Source organism: Eutrigla gurnardus (genome assembly GCF_963514095.1).
Source record: "Eutrigla gurnardus genome assembly, chromosome: 3".
In the NCBI taxonomy this organism is placed as follows: domain Eukaryota; kingdom Metazoa; phylum Chordata; class Actinopteri; order Perciformes; family Triglidae; genus Eutrigla; species Eutrigla gurnardus.
The window spans coordinates 11,450,670-11,458,189 of NC_139917.1; the positions used below are offsets into that span (position 1 = coordinate 11,450,670).

Genomic DNA, 7,520 nt, shown 5'->3' on the forward strand with positions numbered 1-7,520 from the left:
TGTTTGTAGCCCGTAGCCTTGTTTTTCCTTCCTGTGGAGCGATTTTTTTGTTGACACTTTTTTTATTTAAAATAAAAGCCTGACTACGGCCTCTGCCCTGCACCTTAGTCCTCCCTCCTTGCCAAGCCTGACATGGCCCTGACAATTTGGGAGTTTGCAGCGTCATCGCCCACCTTCAAACTCTGGCCAGTGACCCACAGCAGCTGAATGGACTTCCAGTGTTGGAATAGCCTTAGCTGGACCTAAATGGGCGCGTTTCGGATCACATGCATTTGCGCCGATGCATGCACGAGACTTGAGAGGATCCGCCGGAACTCGTCATAAACACGCCAAGTTCTCACCACGTCAAGTCGGACACAGGTGCACTTCACGGGCTTTTTTTATTATTTTTTTTATTTAAACTTTATTAATAATTGTATACATAACAAACTATCGCGCAAGGGGAAACTTCACGGACTTCGCACAAAGAATATGGCCTGCCCAGTGGCGCTGGCTTTCTTTCTATTCGAGCCGAGGCATTTGAACTCCCCTTGTTGACGGAGGCTGAGGAATTTTCTCACGTGGGAAATACCACATGATAATTCTAACCAACTAGGGCAACGTTGAGGGGAGTGTCTTATGTCCGCACTTATTTCAGACCATCTGCAGAGAAAAGCATGCGAAGGGAGGTACCCTGGAGATACCGCGAGTTTTTAAAGTCATGTGACATGTCGCAAAGGGAAGTTATCACCAGCATTTCTGACGTTTTTTTCCCAGAATGCCTTGTTTTGCGAGGCAAATGCATGCGGATGCTTGATTCGAAACAAGCCTAATGTTTCTTCTTTTCAAATTCCCTTTCAACATCAGATCGCCGCCCCCTCTTCTTCCTTGACATATCCTTGCCTTGCATGCAGAGTGCCTGTGCTATTGATTTTCTAAAGGGAAGCAAATCCCTCTGCTTCTTTCTTGGAACATCTAGTGAATCACAATCACACCAATATAACAGCCAGCTGTTTACAATGACTATATCGACAAAATGAAAAAAAGAACCTATGATAGTACTTTTTTTTAACTTATGCGATACTAGTGCATCTTCTTTTGCAAATCCCCATTTGTATGGCTCCTTGGGGATAAAATAATTTAGAGTAGATCTACCTTTGAAAGGGACCATAACAAACCAGACCTGACCAAACAATGGGGGGATGTCATATTGAGAGACTTATTGGGAATTATTTTATTGCATTGCATGTAGAGCAAATGACACTGTTTTCCTTTATTTTGATTTCCTTGATGATTATTTAATATGCACGCATTGTTTTGGTTGCTGTGTTTTTCTGATTAAGGACCGTGATCGCAGGCACGGGGCAATGCCCCCTCTTCCTCCTACTTGCCCAGACCACAGCTGATAAGCAGCCTAACAGGTGTAGGTAATTGCTTTTGGACAAGCTGCGAACTGTGATGAAAAGTGAAAGGACTGCAACAAATGTTGACCTGGTAACAGTTTTACTTCAATGTATGTAAGTATGCTAACTCATCTGGATGGCTGGAGCAAAATGCCACTTCTGTTACCAACATGCACACGCATATTTTTTTTAAGGCATCAATGTTAAAAGGGTCTATATGACAACATAATTAGAAGCTTCTGCACTCTGTGCACTGTATAAACATTTGATTTGTTGTCTCATTGGAGGATTTTCTATTTCTACTGGTCCTTATGCATCAGAATCATCAAGTCTATAACAATCATGGACAATTACCGACTTAACATAAAAGCCCAGAATAGTATATACCTTCACATCAATAGAATAGAACAATAAAAGTTCCACTTGATTGGCCAATCACATGAACTTCCTCTGGCAGAAGATTCAGTGCAGAGGTGAGTAAGACCTGCTTGGATGTCATTTTAGCTCTCGATCATCATCATCACACATGGACATGCTGCACATTTTTCTGGTTGCTCTCTTAGGTAATTCTTTTGATATACGTTTTTTGATTATTTAATTATGAATATTAGGTTCCATTTTAGATTAATTCATACCTTCATTCTCATTTGATGTTGTATTGAGCAGGAACCTGGATCTTCGTTGTGTTTGTATTCCAGGAGTTATATCCTGCAGTGATGATTCTGGATCAATGTTGGAAGTGACGGTCAGACCAGGAGACAATGTCACTCTCTACTGTGACTGTAAAATATCATCTGGAGTATACATAGTGTGGTACAGGAACTGCTCTCATGAGAACCAGCCTTCACTTGTCCTTAAAGTAAACTACTATTCACCCGAGTTAACCAATTATCCTAGCAAGATTCTGCCTCGTTTACAATTTGTGAGAAACTTTTCTTCTGGTTCCTATGACCTGCTGATCGAGAACATCACTGATTGTGATGAAGGACTCTACTACTGTGGAACTGAAGAGACGAGAAGTCCCACATCTGTTTATAAATATGGCAGCGTCACAACAAGGATCCTCTTCTGTAAGTACGCTGGTCTGATCTGACTGATCTATGTGTGACCTCCACTGAATGGCATTTTGTTGAGACCAGAGTTTAATGAAGCTGATTGACACACCTCTGTTTTCTGATTCAGACTCTGATTCAGACTCCAGCGAGCCTCACCATGAGACTCCACCAGACAGTGGTGCATGTTGGATTCTGCTGTACTCGTTGTGTCCAGCTTTAGCTGTTCTTTCCTCTCTCCTCTCCTCTCTTCTGGTATATCACCTCTGCATGAAAAATGGTAAGTACTGTATATCTCTTGTTTCGAGCTTAATGTTATGATGTCAGAAATACAACTCTTATATTGATGTGTGTTTGAGTTTGGGTGTACTGTGCTGTGGTAGTGGTTGTATTCGATGTTCTCGTTGTCCGCAATTTCCGTTAAGTTCGTAAAAATTCCTTCATAATCTTTTATGATCCATCACTTTAATATTCCATGATAATGAGACATATGCCTGGTTAAAGGTGGAATCTATGATATAAGATAGAATGTATTTATATGGGCTGTGCCAAATGAATCTTTGAAATGGATACAACCGCTTCCTTTGTGTGTAGCAAGCAGCCGTGATATGGCAAAACTTTCTTTGAGCTCTATCAAAATGTTTTTTAGAGGCTGAATGCCAATAAATGTGGATTGAAGCAGAATATTTCGTTGGATAAAATGTTGTGAATTTCGGAAATGATTCCATCTATCCTCCTTTGCAATTGAGATGATGACTGTGCACCACAGCACCGGCACCCACGGTGTACGTGTTTGCCTTTATTTATAATGAATAGAATACACTTAGATTATTTATTTGTAAACACATGGGGGGGAAAAGTTGACCGCAAAAGCAAAATTCCTTTTGCTGAATGCCGGACTAAATCATAGGCCACAAAAAAAAAGTGCAGCGAAGGCCTGAGATTTAAAAAAAAAAAAAAAAAAAATCTGATTCATGTCGATCTTCATTTGAAAGATCTGTCATCGATTCAGAAAATCCTTATATTAATCTTTGACTATATGCCATTTCTTACATCCTCTGTGTAAGTCTCCCGTGGCCTGAGATCTGTTCACCTGAGGGACGGTGAATCGAAACATGACAGAAGCTGCTCCACTGAAAGCACCGTAAGGCCTGAAGGCAGACGTCTACAGAATTTTAGGTTTAAAAAGTATGAGGACAGAGGAGAGCTGGACAAAAGCAAATCCATATGCAAGATGTGCAAACTAGAGGTAAAATGTTGTGGAAATATCACAAATCTCCCAAACCATTAACCAGAAACTCTACGAGCAAAGACGTCCGAGGTCAATCAAACCACATTGGAGAAGACATTTGTAGTCAAGTCACCATCACATTCTCCACCTGCCCAAAATAGAACTGAGGCCATAGAGACGGTCATATACAAGGATATACGACCGTACAGCATTGTTGAAAAAAAATTGCTTTCTGGGACGTGATGATATACTGGAGTCACGGTGACTTAAGTCAAACTTGTAGGCACTATAGGCTGTCGCTAAAACTCAGTAGGTTGCATATACAACAATAGAAAGAGATTCTTAGTGTATGAGCTGTGGTGCCATACAGGAGAGGTACGGCGATGATGCAACAACATAAGCTGGATGTACAGTGACAGTGCAGAATAATCCAACATGCTAGTTTCAGAGCTGACCAAGGGCCTGACGTGTACATAAGGTTTACATTTTTTTTTTTAATTCAGTGCTCAATGCTAATCACGTAATTGCCTAAATAACTTTGCACGCCCTCAGAGTTGAAGTCTGTTAAAATGTTTCTGTCATTGTTTAAAAAATTATCAGTCAAAGAGGGAAAGTATTTGGTTAATGTGACCTCTCTGATGTAGTGATGTATTGATTTCTGCAGCAAAAGAAACTCAAGCTGATCAGCAAAGACCTTAAACAAGACTGCATCAGGTAGGTGTAACAGTAAAATACATTGAAACATGGCAATAAATCAATACACAATCACAATTTTCTCAAATGTCAAATTTTAGGATGAAGATGTGTGTTATGCTGCACTAGAAATCCAGCAGGCATCGCAGAGACCACAGAAGAAGAAAAGCCGGACTTCTGACTTTAGCACCTATTCTGCCATCAATAGCTCCAGGGTGTAACAAAACAAAATAAACATAACTAGATACCATCTTGCGATGGGATCACCCTGACAGCGACACCAAATTAGGGCAGGGGCATAAAGTTGCTGCTTGGACCACGGCCATCATCAAACTAAACCTTTCTTTTGATCTCAACTAGGCATCTGTAAAGTTCCATGACTGCACGGTTACGATTAGGCATGGGACGATATGAATATTTCATATCACAATGATCCTGTCCAAAATAATGATTAATGATATAATCCTGATAATCATCAAAATGTGGTTGAATGTGCACCAAAACATACTGGAAACACTTAACATTTAGTTAAAATAAATATATTTATTGCATAACAGATGACACAAAATTGTTATTAAACATCAAAATAATCATGAATAAAATGAATCATATGGTGTTCTAGCATAAAGTAACCATGAATATAAAAAAATGTGTATCCAGTATTGTTGTTGTTCTTACCTAGTTTTCATTCGACTTTATTATCTGTAAAAGCACAGCAGCGTGACAAATGTGTACCATGATTCACACGTATTTCCCTATCCACAAACTGTATTCTTTATCTTGCAAATATGTACTTACTCTGAAAATATGTAGTCATATATTAAGCATTTACGGATTCATTTTTACACGGGGAACAGGATTTGCATATTGCGGATCGCCTTCTGTGAGTTTGTGAGCAACGTAACATTTTTTTATTTATTTGCATAATTTTGAACAACTTTTACCACCACAGATCTGTAGAATAAACCTTACAAATGTGAGGTGTTATTTGTACTTGTGTATTTGTGTTTTGTCAAGTTATATCCAGAAAAATAAAAAGTGATTTGCGAATAAGTAGAACTTATGTTGTAAATGTGAATTTTACTTTCACAAAAAACAAGATGTTTTGAAAATATATACAGTAGGGTGTGTGACGTGACATGGCAGTTTTGCTGTCTTCAGTGTCAAATATATAAAAAAATATATTTGTCAAAAACCTTCTCAATATTGTGCAGAAAATTATGCTTTATGTGAACATACTCAACATTAAAACAGTTCATCACTCATTTTTTCAGAATTTTCAACCAAACATAACAAAACTCATATGGTGTGGATGTCCGGCACTTGTTTCTCAAAGTAAGAACTAAATGCAAAAATTCTCAAAAAAATACAGAAAAATAATACAGATGTCTAATTGTGAGCCCACTCTTTTCAAAGTTCAAGCATAATGTTTTGAGTCAGTTCTGATCAAAAAGATTTTGTCACATGAATCAAAATCATATGGTGTGACACTATTTTGGGATATTTCAACGGGCAACTGTTTTGACACCCTTGGGAATGAGAGGTCCTTCTTCAGCAAGGCTGTTCAGTACTATCAATAGGCGCGTTTCGAATCATGCATGCGCATGAATTTGCCTCGCAAAACCAGGCATTCTGGGGGAAAAAACGTCACAAATGCTGGTGATAACTTCCCTTTGCGACGTGTCACATGACTTTAAAAACTCGCGGTATCTCCAGGATACGTCCCTCCGCATGCTTTTCTGTGCAGATGGTCTCAAATAAGTGCGGACATAAGACACTCCCCTCAACGTTGCCCTAGTTGGTTAGAATTACCACGTGGTATTTCCCACGTGAGAAAATTCCTCTGCCTCCGTCAACAAGGGGAGTTCAAATGCCTCGGCTCGAATTCGTCAGCGACGAAGAAAGCCAAGCGCTACTGGGTAGATCATATTCTTTGTGCAAAGTCCGTGAAGTTTCCCCTGGCTCAACAGTTTTCGTTATGTATTGTCACGGCCCTAGAGGGGTGCCCGTGTTGCTGCTCACTCATGGAGGTGCAGAGTTCCTCCAGGGCACTAGGTGTCTCTTGTTTGGTTTCAGGCCGAGTCTAGAGAGGAGGCAGAGCTGGCTGCTGATTGGCTTGCACCAAGGGCCCGGTATAATTATTAATAAAGTAAAAAAAAAAAAAAAAAGTCTGTGAAGTGCACCTGTGTCCGACTTGACGTGGTGGGAACTTGACGTGTTTATGACGAGTTCCGGCGGATCCTCTCAAGTCTCGTGCATGCATCGGCGCAAATGCATGCGATCCGAAACGCAGCCAATACCAGACCATGACAGGTTTCTGAGGTGAGTCATCATTTTTCAATAAATTAGATCTTGTTGGCACTCTGCCAAAAGTCCCACTTCCGGATGTCTTTGGGTGTGACACATTTTTCATAGAAATGCAAAAGAAATTTGATTTTTTTGTCATAATTACACGTAAATCTTTGTTATAGCTAGCATTTTGTTAGCATGTTAACGTGTAGCTACAAGACTCAAGGTAATGCTAAGTGCAGAAAACATAATATGGTGTGACACTTCATTATATGGTGTGACACGTCTGCCTGTCACGCCATATGATTTTGATTGTCACACCATATGATACGAATTGTAATTTCCTGCAGATATAACAATAAATAACAAAGTCCAATGTATGTTTTGTCCTTTTAAACATTTGTTTGGGTCCATCATCACATAAAAGCTGTAATTATCCACAATAGATTGTGTTTAGTTTACTGTAGTTTAATTTGGTGATACAGATTTCTAGTTTATCAGACAGACACAGCAGACCCCTTCATAGAAACCTTAGAATGCTGTTTGTGGACATGTTTTGTCTTCGTCTTAAACCATACATTCCCTTTTCTTTTGTCAGCTTGAGGCAAATAATGACAAGTGCAGAGAGGACAAAAAGATACAGGGAGAGACTGAACTCCGACCCTGCAAGGAGAGAGGAGTTGCTGAGGCAAAGAAAAGTCAGGTAAACGATAACTGTCGAATAGAATAGACTATGGGGAATAATTTGATGTATTGATTAGTAAATAAACATATTTATTGAAATGAAATGTATTTTCTGATGATGTCCAGGCCAGCAAACAAGCCTTGCTGGCCCAGTTGGCCCACAACTGTTAAAATGTTCACACTATTCTG

At 39.6% G+C, this 7,520-nt stretch overlaps 1 long non-coding RNA gene across 1 annotated transcript; it reads left to right on the plus strand.

The window, feature by feature from the left end:
- The first annotated feature begins 1,875 nt into the window (after positions 1-1,875).
- On the plus strand, positions 1,876-5,284 carry LOC311010914. Its single transcript, XR_014596840.1, has 5 exons — positions 1,876-1,945; positions 2,081-2,452; positions 2,565-2,714; positions 4,330-4,379; positions 4,460-5,284. It is a non-coding gene; the product is annotated as an uncharacterized lncRNA (long non-coding RNA).
- Positions 5,285-7,520: the final 2,236 nt, after the last annotated feature.